At 40.8% G+C, this 15,234-nt stretch overlaps 1 long non-coding RNA gene across 1 annotated transcript; it reads right to left on the reverse strand.

The window, feature by feature from the left end:
- Positions 1-5,178: 5,178 nt before the first annotated feature.
- On the reverse strand, positions 5,179-13,357 carry LOC120064368. The gene is made up of 3 exons (XR_005478591.1): positions 13,212-13,357; positions 6,656-6,745; positions 5,179-5,900 (listed from the first exon to the last, which is right to left on the reverse strand). It is a non-coding gene; the product is annotated as an uncharacterized LOC120064368 (long non-coding RNA).
- Positions 13,358-15,234: the final 1,877 nt, after the last annotated feature.

The raw sequence follows: 15,234 nt of genomic DNA on the forward strand, positions 1-15,234 counted from the left end.
CAGACGATACAACAGTAGTAGGCCTGAATACCAACAATGACGAGACAGCCTACAGGGAGGAGGTGAGGGCGCTGGAGGATTGGTGCCAGGAAAATAACCTCTCCCTCAACATCAGCAAAACAAAGGAGCTGATCGTGGACTTCAGGAAACAGCAGAGGGAGCATGCAGCTATCTCCTTTGACGGGACCGCAGTGGAGAAGGTGAACAGCTTCAAGTTCTTTGATCACTGACAATCTGAAATCGTTCACCCACACAGACAGTGTGGTGAAGAAGGCGCAACAGCGCCTCTTCAACCTCAGCAGGCTAAAGAAATCTGGCTTGGCCCCTAAGACCCTCACAAACTTTTACAGATGCACAATTAAGAGCATCCTGTCTGGCTGTATCACTGCCAGGTATGGCAACTGCACCTCCCGCAATCGCAGGGCTCTCCAGAGGGTGGTGCGATCTGCCCAACGCATCACTGGGGGCACACTGCCTGCCCTCCCGGACACATACAGCACCCATTGTCACAGGAAGGCCAAAAAGAAAATCGAGGACATCAACCAACCGAGCCACGGCCTGTTCACCCCGACAGACTACGGTTTGCAACTGCACATGGGGACAAAGATCGTACTTTTTGGAGAAATGTCCTCTGGTCTGATGAAACAAAAATAGAACTGTTTAGCCATAATGACCATGCGTAGCCAAGTGAACATATGGGTCCAGTGAGTGGTTGGGTTGACTGGGGACACGGCGATTCAGACAGTTAGCAGGCCGATGCTAACAAGCTAACAGTTAGTAGGCCGGGGCTAAACAAGCTAGCAGTTAGCAGACTGGGGCTGGCAAGCTAGCAGTTAGCAGACCGGGGCAGGCAAGCTAAATTTAGCAGTTAGCAGACCAGGGCAAGCAAGCTAGCAGTTAGCAGATGGGGGTAAGTCTGTTTTTGCCTCTTCGTGCGGTGACGTCGATAGACCAGTCGTGGAATTAGTAGGGTTCCAAGTAGCTCAAGGTAGCTAGCAGGCCTAGCAGGTTAGCAGAATCGGCCTTCAGCGGGCGTTGGAACCCTCGGGCAGATTATGTCGGTATTTCAGTCATAGAGGATCGGCGGGGTTCGGTGCCCCGTACCGGCAGTAGAAGGGGTTCGGATATTGTAGCCCAGGAGTGGGCTTCGGTGGTAGCGCAGATTCATCCTTATCTCCTCTCTTCTGGTTGTTCTCCCTCCTCCAGGGCATGCGGTGCTCACAGCTCAGAGTGGAAAATAGAGGATAAGCGAGGATAAGAAGTAGGAAGGCAATCATGTGGCGTAGGCTCCTGGAGGTGTTAACAAAGGAAAGGCACTTCACCACTGAGAGGTTACCTAATCCTAATTACCTGGTCCACTCATGCAGAGGCAGACCTGGTGTCTTTAAGTTCACACACCCACTTGTTCTCCTTTCCCAGCAGAGATCCTCAGTCGTGGAGAACTACGAAGGTGTGCGGGATTCACCTGAAAGTAATCGGTCGTGGACATAAATTATGCAAGATTTTAGTTCTGAGTTAATCGAGATTAATTTGAAGGCCACAAATTGAATGTTGTCCGTTTTCTCAAAATAGCTATGTTTTTATATGATGTTGACCCTGTTTCTGTTGGGGTGTGTTACAGGAGTTTGCTATGTCTTTTGTGCGTTGCCTTCACAAAGTATTCACACTCCTTGACTTTTTCCACATTCTGCTGTGTTACAGCCTGAATTTAACATGTCTTACATTCAGATTTGTTTGTCACTGGCCTACACACAATACCACATAATGTCAAAGTGGAATCTTTTTTTTTCGAAATGTTTACAAATTAATAAAAAATGAAAAGCTGAAATGTCTTGAGTAAATAAGTATTAAACTATTTTATTTAATGGCAAGCCTAAATGTCACGTGTGCTCCCTCTCCGGCCTCTAGGTCACCAGGCTGCTCGTTATGGCGCACACCTGTCACCATCGTTACGCCATCGTTACGATTACCTTCCCTATATATGTCACTCCCTTTGGTTCCTTCCCCTGGCGTTATTGTTTCTGTCCCAGTGTTAAGTCTGTGTGTTGTTCGTGTTTCGTATTTTGTATTATGTTGTGTATATTTATTAAAACACTCACTCCCTGAACTTGCTTCCCGACTCTCAGCGCACATCGTTACACTAAAGTTCAGGAGTAAAAATGTGCTTAACAAGTCACATAATAAGTTGCATGGACTCACTCTGTGTGGAATAATAGTGTTTAACATGATTTTTGAATGACTACCTCATCTCTGTACCCACACATACAATTATCTGTAAGGTCCCTCAGTCGAGCAGTGAATTTCAAACAGATTCAAACACAAAGACCAGGGAGGTTTTCCAATGCCTCTCAACGAAGGGAACCTATTGATAGAAAAAAGAAAGAAAAAGCAGACAATGAAAATCCCTTTGAGCATGGTGAAGTTATTAATTACACTTTGGATTGTGTATCAATACACCCATTCACTACAAAGATACAGGCGTCCTTCCTAACTCAGTTGCTAGAGAGGAAGGAAACCACTCAGGGATTTTACTGAGGCCAATGGTGACTCAGCAAAAAAATAAACGTCCTCTCACTGTCAACTGCGTTTATTTTCAGCAAACTTAACATCTGTAAATATTTGTATGAGCATAACAAGATTCAACAACTGAGACATAAACTGAACAAGTTCCACAGACATGTGACTAATAGAAATGGAATAATGTGTCCCTGAACAAAGGAGGGGCAAAATCAAAAGTAACAGTCAGTATCTGGTGTGGCCACCAGTTGCATTAAGTACTGTGGTGCATCTCCTCCTCGTGGACTGCACCAGATTTGCCAGTTCTTGCTGTGAGATGTTACCCCACTCTTCCACCAAGGCACCTGCAAGTTCCCGGACATTTCTGGGGGGAATGGCTCTAGCCCTCACCCTCCTATCCAACAGGTCCCAGACGTGCTCAATGGGATTGATATCCAGGCTCTTCTCTGGCCATGGCAGAACACTGACCTTCCTGTCTTGCAAAAAATCATGCACAGAACGAGCAGTATGGCTGGTGGCATTGTCATGCTGGAGGGTCATTTCAGGATGAGCCTGCAGGAAGGGTACCACATGAGGGAGGAGGATGTCTTCCCTGTAACGCACAGCGTTGAGATTGGCTGCAATGACAACAAGCTCAGTCCGATGATGCTGTGACACACTGCCCCAAACCATGACTCCACCTCTAAATCGATCTCGCTCTAGAGTACAGGCCTCGGTGTAACGCTCATTCCTTCAATGATAAACGCGAATCCGACCAACCACGACTCGTCAGCGAAGAGCACTTTTTGCCAGTCCTGTCTGGTCCAGTGATGGGGGGTTTGTGCCCATAGGCGACGTTGTTGCCGGTGATGTCTGGTGAGGACCTGCCTTACAACAGGCCTACAAGCCCTCAGTCCAGCCTCTCTCAGCCTATTGCGGACAGTCAGAGCACTGATGGAGGAATTGTGCGTTCCTGGTGTAACTCCGGCAGTTGTTGTTGCCATCCTGTACCTATCCCGCAGGTGTGATGTTCGGATGTACCGATCCTGTGCAGGTGTTGTTACACGTGGTCTGCCACTGCGAGGACAATCAGCAGTCCGTCCTGCCAATTTATTGCCCTGGCCACATCTGCAGTCCTCATGCCTCCTTGCAGCATGCCTAAGGCACGTTCACGCTGATGAGCAGGGACCCTGGGCATCTTTCTATTGGTGTTTTTCAGAGTCAGTAGAAAGGCCTCTTTAGTGTCCTAAGTTTTCATAACTGTGACCTTAATTGCCTACCGTCTGTAAGCTGTTAGTGTCTTAATGACCGTTCCACAGGTGCATGTTCATTAATTGTTTATGGTTCATTGAACAAGCATGGGAAACAGTGTTTAAACCCTTTACAATGAAGATCTGTGAAGTTATTTACATTTTTATGAATGATCTTTGAAAGACAGGGTCCTGAAAAAGGGACATTTCTTTTTTTTGCTGAGTTTAGTTCGAGTTTAGTGGCTGTGATAAGAGAACTGAGGATGGATCAAAAACATTGTAGTTAGTCCACGATACTAACTTACTTGACGGAGGGAAAAGAAGGAAGCCTGTACAGAATACGAATATTACAAAAAATGCATCCTGTTTTCTACCAAAGGCACTAAAGTAATTCACTTTTTGTCCTGAATGCCTGGTGTTATGTTTAGGGTAAATCAAATACAACACTCCATATTTTCAAGCATAGTGATGTCTGCATCATGTTATGGGTGTGCTTGTAATCATTAAGGACTGGGGAGATTTTCAGAATAAAGATAAACAGAATGGAGCTAAAGCACTTGCAAAATCCTAGAGGAAATCCTGGTTCAGTCTGCTTTCCACCAGAAACTGGGAGATGAATTCACCTTTCAGCTGGACAATAACATAAACACAAGGTCAAATCTAGACTGGAGTTGCTTACCAAGAAGACAGTGAATGTTCCTGAGTGGCCGAGTTAGTTATGACATATCTACTTGAAAATCTATGGCAAGACCTGAAAAACCATTCAATGGTTGTTTAGCACTGATGAGCAACAACCATTTTGACAGAGCTTGAAGAATTTTGAAAATTCTGTGCAAATTCTGTGCAAATGTTGCACAAATCAGATTTGGAAAGCTCTTAGAGACTTACCTAGAAACACTCTGTAATCGCTGCCAAAGGTGCTTCTACAAAGTATTGACTCAGGGGTGTGAATACTTGTGTAAATTAGATATTTCTGTATTTCCTTTTCAATAAATTTGCCAGCATTTCTAAAAACATGTTTACACTTTGTTATTATTTGGTTTTGTTTGTAGGTAGGTGAAAAAAACTAAAATATGTTTAGTCCATTTTGAATTCAGGCTGTAACACAACATAAGGTGGAATAAGTCAAGAGGTATGAATGAATACTTTCTGAAGGCACTGTAATTATGTGTTGTCAACCCACACCAGATAATGTTATTCATATGTTGTATTTCCTCTAAGCATGCAACTGATTAAAAATGGTGTGTCCGAGAGGGAGAATGAGAGAGACAGAGGGAGGGAGATAGAGTGTGAGTGTGTGAGAACGATTTTTTTTTTTTACTTCAACACATTATTAAACAATAATCATGATATGTATTATAGAAGTCATGTGCTGTGTGTGCTCTTTGCTGCTCAATGTTTAAAAAATTATTGATGAAACCCAGAAACACACTGGGGGCAAGAGTACTTTGTTTATTGAAAATGCACATCCCCCAGAACACAGTGAAAAACAGAGGCAGTATCTTTATTAACAGCAGAAGGTTTGTTTTTGTCTTCCTGACTGGGCATTTCCTCTGGTGGGGAATTGATGTCCAGGCAATCATTCCCTTCGTTGCCTGCTACTGCTTGTTACTCTTTCACTCTGACCTTCAACTACCCCAGAGAACAGAGACCAGGCCACAGGAGAGGAGTGGGAGGGGGAGAGAGTGTGTGTGTGTGTGTGCACCTAATGTGTGAATAATTTTTCCACAGTAAATGTGATCTGTTGTATTAGCAGGTGAATGCATCTGTATGTGCAAGGTCAGTGTCATACAATTTCATACTGAGTCAGAGAAAACATGCAGTACATGTAACTCCTCATTCTGACATGGCATGAGCAAGGATACGTTAATGCAGTGGCCGTTTCTCCATAGCATGTGATAGGACAACATATGAGGTTGCTGCTATAGTCTTACAGAATACAGATAATAATGCAACTGAGTCAGTGCATCTTTTACACAGTTGTTCCTCTCATCCATTCCTCCACACTCTCTCCTGTTTTCTATCCAGCCCTCTTTAACGTCATTCACCAGAGGCACACTCTGCCACCTTTCAGGCCTGGTTCAGGCTCCGTTACCAGTGGTTTGAACACCGACTCCACCTGTCCATTCTTCTGCATACCCTCCTCCTTCCACGCTGCACAGAAAGAATGAAAAACACCAGTAGGCCTACATTAAAGAGGAATTGATTTGTTAAATGTCATCTCTTTGCAGATTTTCGGCTTTGTACAACTTTGTACAACCCTCACACTGTGTGCACACACTCACATAAACACACACATATGTTTTAATATCCTTGTGGGGACCTAAAAATAATTTCCATTCAAAAACCTAGTTTCCCTAACCCCTACCCTAGCCCTAACCTTAACCCTGACCTTAACCCCTAACTGTAACTAACTCCTAACCCATAAACCTAACCCATAACCCTAACCCTAATTCTAACCCTAACTGTAACCCTAATCCTAAAGATAACCCCCGAGCTTAAAATAGCCATCGTCCTCGTGTGTCCCCCCCACACACACCCACAGGATTCAATTTTAATCCCAGCAAAAACACATCTCATCATACAGCCTCGGACAAACATGGAGTACAAAAGCAAAAAAACAAACATTTGCAAAGTGCAAATATTTCTTATAATCCTGTTCACTTGAGTCTGTACAAGCATGCATGAAAGCACATACCCATCCAAACACACAGGATCCAGGTATATGTGACTTTCATAAGACAAAAGCAAACCGTATCATTATCATTATCTGTGCGGTATGTTTCAGGTAATATCAATCAGCTGATATTGGGCCTAAATCAAACTATTTGTTGTCTGAGCAGCATCCTCCTGACCCTCAGACCCCAAGGACCTCCAGGCCTCCTCTTGCCCCAGCTGAGCCCACTCACCCTTGGCCTGGCTACATGCTGCGGTGGGCTTCTCTGGCTGCTCTCCCCTTCTCACTGCAGCCCGGATGCGCCACACCACGTAACTGCAGGCTGAAGGAAGAACAGTTTTCAGTTAATGAACTGTTCCTATGGGAGGAGTATACAAGTGGTATGTGTGATTTTGGATAGGCTGTCATAGAATAGAAGAGAGACGGATAGGAGAGATAGATAGAATGAAACACGCATACAGTAATAGGAGTGATGGGAGCAATTGAAGAGTTTTATTCCAAAACGCTATATATTCAAATGAGCTTTTATTGCTTAAAGGAATTATGAAAGAGATCGGTGTGTTTTTTCACTATCTAATCATGGTATGACACATGTATTTGTTTAAAATCTATCACTTGATGGTTTCATTTCAGAGAGAAGTTATAATGTTTTTTTTTCTAAATGCTGTATACCCACCTCACTCTCAGAGAATAAAGTAGTACTGCTAGGAAACGTCTGCTCTACCCAAAATTACAACCAACTAATTGCAGAATTACCTCAAAAATGGAAGACATAAGTAGAAGGGGGAAAAAGTAAAAAACTTGTCTGTCGGTCCTGCATTAAAGACCAAAATTGGTTAAAGACATTTGCGATAAATAAAAAAGTATACCAGTTTAATTTAAGGACCAATAAAATGTCAGTTTATGAACTGATACGCAAAACGACACCGGATTCATTTTTTCTCTTTAGATAATTTATCTTGGAACTGTCCATATGTAGCTTATCTTTGGTCACAGGTCCAGGAATGGCTAAAGAATTGCAACATTTACCTGGGGCTAACTCTACAGATAGCACTACTGGGTGATTTGAAACGTCATAGTCAATCAATCAATAATATAATAACTCTTTTAGCGAAAAATGTTAACTTTAATTTACAATCTGTAGAAACGATGAGAATAGAAAGGTTCAGAACTTTTGTGAAACATCACAGCACATTTGAAAATATGGATGGTGTTTAAGAGATAGATGGGAGGGGTTGAATGGAGCTAAAGGTTGGGACTAATAACAACAAGATAACTCATGTCAAATATACTGTGTCTGTAAAATGTATATAGGTTCAGAACTTTTGTGAAACAGCACAGTTAAAAATATATGGCAAAGAGAAAAAATGAACTGGATGGACATCAGGAATAGATGGGAGAGGTTGAGGGTAGAGGAAGGAGAGGAATAAAAACGAAATATAACAATTGTAAAACAAATTGTGTCCATAAAATATTTACAGTATGTACAGTTGAAGTCGGAAGTTTACAAACACTTAGGTTGGAGTCATTAAAACTCGTTTTTCAACAACTCCACACATTTCTTGTTAACAAACTATAGTTTTGGCAAGTCAGTTAGGACACCTACTTCGTGCATGACACAAGTACTTTTTCCAACAATTGTTTACAGACAGATTATTTCACTTATAATTCACTGTATCACAATTCCAGTGGGTCAGAAGTTAACATACACTAAGTTGACTGTGCCTTTAAACAGCTTGGAAAATTCCAGAAAATTATGTCATGGCTTTAGAAGCTTCTGATAGGCAAATTCACATCATTTCAATTGGAGGTGTACCTGTGGATGTATTTCAAGGCCTACCTTCAAACTCAGTGCCTCTTTGCTTGACATCATGGGAAAATCAAAAGAAATCAGCCAAAAATTGTAGACCTCCACAAGTCTGGTTCATTCTTGGGAGCGTTTTCCCAAACGCCTGAAGGTACCACGTTCATCTGTACAAACAATAGTATGCAAGTTTACACACCACGGGACCACGCAGCCGTCATACCGCTCAGGAAGGAGACGTGTTCTGTCTCCTAGAGATTAATGTACTTTGGTGCAAATCAATCTCAGAACAACAGCAAAGGCCCTTGTGAAGATGCTGGAGGAAACAGGTACAAAAGTATCTATATCCACAGTAAAACTAGTCCTATATTGACATGACCTGAAAGGCCGCTCAGCAAGGAAGAAGCCACTGCTCCAAAACCGCAATAAAAAAGCCAGACTACAGATAGCAACTGCACATGGGGACAAAGATCATACTTTTTGGAGAAATGTCCTCTGGTCTGATGAAACAAAAATAGAACTGTTTGGCCATAATGACCATCGTTATGTTTGGAGGAAAAAGGGGGAGGCTTGCAAGCCGAAGAACACCATTCCAACCGTGAAGCACGAGGGTGGCAGCATCATGTTGTGGGGGTGCTTTGCTGCAAGAGTGACTGGTGCACTTCACAAAATAGATGGCATCATGAGGAGGAAAAGTATGTGGATATATTGAAGCAACATCTCAAGACATCAGTCAGGAAGTTAATGCTTGGTCGCAAATGAGTCTTTCAAATGGACAATGACCCCAAGCATACTTCCAAAGTTTTGGCAAAATGGCTTAAGGACAAGAAAGTAAAGGTATTGGAGTGGCCATCACAAAGCCCTGACCTCAATCCTATAGAAAATTTGTGGGCAGAACTGAAAAAGTGTGTGCGAGCAAGGAGGCCTACAAACCTTACTCAGTTACACCAGCTCTGTCAGGAGTAATGGGCCAAAATTCACCCAACTTATTGTGGGAAGCTTGTGGAACGCTACCCGAAACGTTTGACCCAAGTTCAACAATTTAAATGCTACCAAATACTAATTGAGTGTATGTAAACTTCTGACCCACTGGGAATGTGGTGAAAGAAATAAAAGCTGAAATAAATCATTCTCTCTACTATTATTCTGATATTTCACATTCTTAAAATAGTGTGGTGATCCTAACTGACCTAAGACAGGGAATTTTTACTCGGATTAAATGTCAGGAATTGTGAAAAACTGAATGTATTTGGCTAAGGTGTATGTAAACTTCCGACTTCAACTGTATAAGCTGAAGTAGAAGTCCAAGTGTTGTTGTTCATTAGTTTACTCCAATTAGTGGAGGGGTGGTTGGGTTAGTGGAAAATAATAAAGGAAATATACAGTACCATATACAGTGCCAGTCAAAAGTTTGGACACCTACTCTTTATCTTTGTGAGATGCAGAGTAGGAAAACGGATGATCTCCGCATTTGTGGTTCCCACCATGAAGCATGGAGGAGGAGGTGTGATGGTGTGGGGGTGCTTTGCTGGTGACACTGTCAGTGATTTATTTAGAATTCATACCACACTTAACCAGCATGGCTACCATAGCATTCTGCAGCGACATGCCATCCCATCTGGTTTACGCTGAGTGGGACTATCATTTGTTTTTCAACTGAACAATGACCCAACACACCTCCAGGATGTGTAAGGGCTATTTGACCAAGAAGGAGAGTGATGGAGAGCTGCATCAGATGACCTGGCCTCCACAATCACCTGAACTCAAAATAATTGAGATGATTTGAGATGAGTTAGACCGCAGAGTGAAGGAAAAGCTTCACTCTGTATATATATAAAAGTACTCAGGATGTATAGGAACTCCTTCAACACTGTTGGAAAAGCATTCCAGGTGAAGCTGGTTGAGAGAATGCCAAGAGTGTGCAAAGCTGTCATCAAGGCAAAGGGTGGCTACTTTGAAGAATTTCAAATATTAAATATATTTTGATTTGTTTAACACTTTTTTGGTTGCTACATGATTTCATATGTTATTTCATAGTTTTGATGTCTTCACTATTAGACAACATTATAAATAAAGAAAAACCCTTGAATGAGTAGGTTTTGGTCAAACTGTTCACTGGTACTGTATATAAAATATATATATATGGGGGATTGGAAATGATGCAGACAATTACATTGATGAAAGCTACAATCTGTTAGCAATATTAAAGCTGATCTACCCCGTAAAAAAAGAAAGTACTGCTAGGTTTAACACAGTCAAATGTAAAAACTAACTACATTATTTATATTTATAAAGATACATTTGTGACATCAAATTTATTTATATTTTTTAAATAATTCAATACAGGAAGTAACATGAGATAACATTTACATTGACCATTTTAGTCATTTAGCAGATGCTCTTATCCAGAGTGACTTATAGTAAGTACATTAATCTTATGCTAGCTAAGTGAGACATCCACATCACAGTCAAATATACAGGATATGAACATTCCATTCCAGCTAAAAAGTGCATATCGTTTTGCATAAAAAACACATTTTTCAAAAATCTATGAATTAAAAATCTGAGAGCATTCATATTTTACACAAACATGAAGGTACCCATAAGCAATAGTTTCTGATGAAAAAACACAATTGTGAAAAATTGGTGGATATAGTGAATCATAAATAAACTCTTCAATTATAACTACATATATTGGATATATGCTGCAGGCTGCGGTATTTCATTCTACAACAGCCCCAGGCAAAGTGAGGTAAAATAACCCCTACTTTTAGTGTTAATAACCAGAGAGTTATGAATGATAACTCTGTATACACACTCAAGGACTCAGGAAGCCAGAGGTAGCCTACTTGTTCAATAGCTATTCCTGACCAAAATCCTTGGGTGAAATGTCCCTGAGGAGATGAACGATTTAGAATCTAATCAGGATTATATGAATTGGAGACGTTACCGAAACAGTATGTCCACTGTTGTTTAGATGGAATTGCTCTAGCTATCATTATTGAAGCTCACTCTGAATAATTGAATCATTTTATTGAATGATTCAATAATAAGGCTCAATGAAAGACCCTTGATTGTTCATGACAGCATTTCTGAGCCAGAGGTAGGTTGTTTGATTGACTCAACTGCTGGGTTGCAGGAGTTCATTCAATTAGTTGGGTTGTTTTCTTTAAAAATAACAAGGTTGGGTTGTTAATACTGGGTTATTGGTGCTGGGTTTTATTGAGATATGACTCAGCGGAACAGAAGACCAGCGATGTAGTTTAGTAGGGGCGTGGCTTTCAGATATTTCTTTTTAGCCACCCATGAGAGTAAATGTTATTCATGTTCATCTGTTCTGTTGTATATTTATTATATGTTAAGGTCGAACATTGACACTTTTTCAGCTTCACTGAGGCATACAGAAATGTATGAGTTGCACAAAAGCCTATGCATATCCCATTGTTGGGATAGATACCACCTTATTATAATATGTAATAAATAGTAATATTAAATATTAATATTCTAGAAGAATGTGTAAAATGCTAAAGAAAGTAAGGATATTTTTAATTTGCAGTAAACTTAACATGATGAACAGGAATTAAATGTACTCTCACGGATGGCCAATAAGATCTATAAGAAAGCCACGCCCCTAACAAGCCACACCTCCTGACAATAACCTGACAATTACATTAAAAAAGACACAGCTGCTAAGTCAACCCAGCATGAAAGTAAAAAAATACCCAACTGAAGGTTAAACTAACACATTTTTGGGTAATGCAAACAACCCAACATATTGGGTTATTCAAGCAACCCAACTGGCTGGGTCAAAAACAGCCCAGTGTGTGTTCTGTCCAATATTTACCCAGCGCTGGGTTACAAAAGAACCCATATTGGGTTGTTTTTAATCCAGCATTTTTTATAGTGTAAAATAGAATTCCACCCCTATTGTCTTCTCTCCTTGAAAAGTGTGCCTGAATGAACACCATGTATATGTGAAGTGGAATTCAATAGGTAGTGTGTGGGCCTACATATACTGGTTAACAGTAATGTAGCTTCTGTCAACTGACTTAAGATATTCCAACGGCTATGTCAGTGTTATGATCACATTATGTAACCCTGACAGAGGATTCAAATAAAGTGTATCCACATATTTCATTGAGTGCTCCAACACCATTTATTATAGTACCATAGAACTCTAAGTTTTTCCTGTGTATAAGCCCAATTATTTGATTCCTGTCATTGTCGTTGAGCAGTGAGCACCCCTCCTACTTTGCTGAAGAGCGGAGGACTAATTGAACTGACATATTTCATGGGTTTAAACGTACTTCAGAACGACAAAATATACAGGTTTGAATGGGGAATACTGAAGGCATATGGCCTTCGGTATTATTTATGTTAGAAATATGCTGACTCATGCTTCAGTTGCAAACTGTAATGAGAATCACTATTTTCACGCCACTTTGATACAGCTACGAACGGAAGTTACTTTTTCGTAGCAAGTTAGGAGAACTTACACAGCAGGTTGGGATAATTAATGTAGCAGGTAAGCATAATTAGATTAAGGTTAGGAAAAGGGTTAGCTGTATCAAAGTGGTGTGAAAAGAGTGTGTCGCAAACTCTAATAGACTGTCTCTGTGTCTCAATCTGAATCCTCTTCCCGTCTCTTCTGTTCTTTTCACATAAGCCCAAGTTGCAATTAACTCAGCAAGTCACAAGACCTATTTACTGTACACTTGTTTTGAAGTGTTTATACAAGTGGGTAGTTGCAGGGGGAATGTGTGTAAGACAGGGAAGGGAAGGCACTGCTGTAATGCTGACTGTAAAACCAAGGCAGGAAAACACTGCCAAGACTCAAGGAGAACTTATTTAGTCATTATGCATTTTCATGTTGCTCTCACTGACATAGCCTAGCTATCCCCGAGCCTTATATTAAGTAAATATAAGTCTCTGGTATATCTAATACAACATGAATTTAGTAGCAGATATTCAAAAAGAGACTCACAGTTGACGATCAGTCACACCATTTCACACAGAGATGTCACAGATACACAAGTTAGTTAGCTAAAGTGTCTGATGAAATACAAAAAGCAGTTAGTCTCTCCAGCACTGTCAACTGCTGTGGCTTCTCTATGTCAAAACAAATGTTAACCCCTCCCCTGACCAACCCCCTAATGTCATGACTCATTGGGAGGAGTGTGGTGTTTACTGCACAGGCATGACTTGAAGAGAGGGAAGGACAGCCAAAGTCCAAGTTAATCATACGTTTTCACCTGTTATGATTGCCTCTGAAGCATTTTGTATCTGTTCTGATGAATGTTATTGATGTGTGTCACTAGGACAGCACACTTGACATTTACACATTATTATGATTTGTTTACTATTTAACTTTAGGACTAGGCCCCTTTTTTCTCCATTTCCGCCTGAATGACGTGCCCAAAGTAAACTGCCTGTTGCTCAGACCCTGAAGCCAGGATATGCATATAATTGGTACCATTTGAAAGAAAACTCTTTCACGTTTGTAGAAATGTTAAAATAATGTAGGAGAATATAACACAATAGATATGGTAGGAGGAAATCCAAAGAAAAACCAACCAGAATGGTTTGTTGAGAGACCATCCTCTTAGAAAGGCAAGTAAAAGGTCATATTGAAAATGAGCTCCCTGGATGCAACTCCTATGGCTTCCACAGGGTGTCAGCAGTCTATGTTCAAGGTTTCAGGCTTGTAATCTCAAAAACGAATAAGAAACGTCAGTTTTAGAACAGGGACACAGTCTTGGAAATCCGTGTTTGCACGCGCCATGAAGACAGGGCGCACCTGCTAAAATCGGTTTCCTATTGAACATACTTCTTTCCGTAAGAAATATTATTGTTTGATTACATTTTAGGGTATCTGAGGAGTGTATAGAAACATATTTTGACTTGTTGAAACAAAGTTTAGGGGTAGATTTTCGGATTCCTTTCTCTGCATGTTGAACGAGTGGATTACTCAAATCGATGGCGCCAACTAAACTGACTTTTTGGGATATAAAGAAGGATTTTATCTAACAAAATGACACTACATGTTATAGCTGGGACCTTTTGGATGACAAATCAGAGGAAGATTTTCAAAAAGTAAGTGAATATTTAATCGTTATTTGTGAATGTATGAAACCTGTGCCGGTGGAAAAATATGTTGATGTGGGGCGCCGTCCTCAAACAATCGCATGGCATGTTTTCGCTGTAATAGCTACTGTAAATCGGACAGTGCAGTTAGATTAACAAGAATTTAAGCTTTCAGCCGATATAAGACACTTATATGTACCTAAATGGTTAATATCCATAATTTTTATGATTATTTATTTGAATTGCGTACCCTCCAGTTTCACCGGAAGTTGTCCCGCTAGTGGGACACCTATCCCATTAATACATGTGCAATACATGTAATGGATGTTTTCATTTATTTGTAATACATGTAGCTTTGTTGACTCTACCTTGATGTTGAACCAGGTTCCTCTTGCAAGAAATGTTATATCCTAGACAACCTGGATATAAAAATGTAATAAAAGAAGCCAGAACTGGTGCTAGCATGACTAGAAAACATCTTTATACAACAAAGACAAAGCTGTTTGGGTCTCCAATTGAAAGCAAAGGGAAAACACTATTTTCACGCCACTTCGATACCAAAGTGACTTTTTCGGAGCGGTTTAGGACAGTGGTTCCCAACCAGGGGTACTTGAGAAGATTCATGAGATCATAGGTTTACTGGTAAAATGCACGAGGGGGTACTTCAGGGCTACTCCGGGCAGAGCAAAATCCAGTTGGTGGAACAGTAACCGAAAGAGGTTGGGAACCACTGAGAACTAACTAGGTTACAATACTGATATTAAGATTATGAAAATAGTGATGGTTAGCGAAAATGCTCTCCTAACCTACTACAGAAATCACTTTGTATCGAAGTGGCGTGAAAAGAGTGTCACAAGACTTCTTCTTCTTCGGTGGGGTTTATCAGCGGTTGGCATCCAACGTTATGGTGCATTTCTGCCACC

This window comes from Salvelinus namaycush, chromosome 19, assembly GCF_016432855.1.
Source record: "Salvelinus namaycush isolate Seneca chromosome 19, SaNama_1.0, whole genome shotgun sequence".
NCBI lineage: Eukaryota > Metazoa > Chordata > Actinopteri > Salmoniformes > Salmonidae > Salvelinus > Salvelinus namaycush.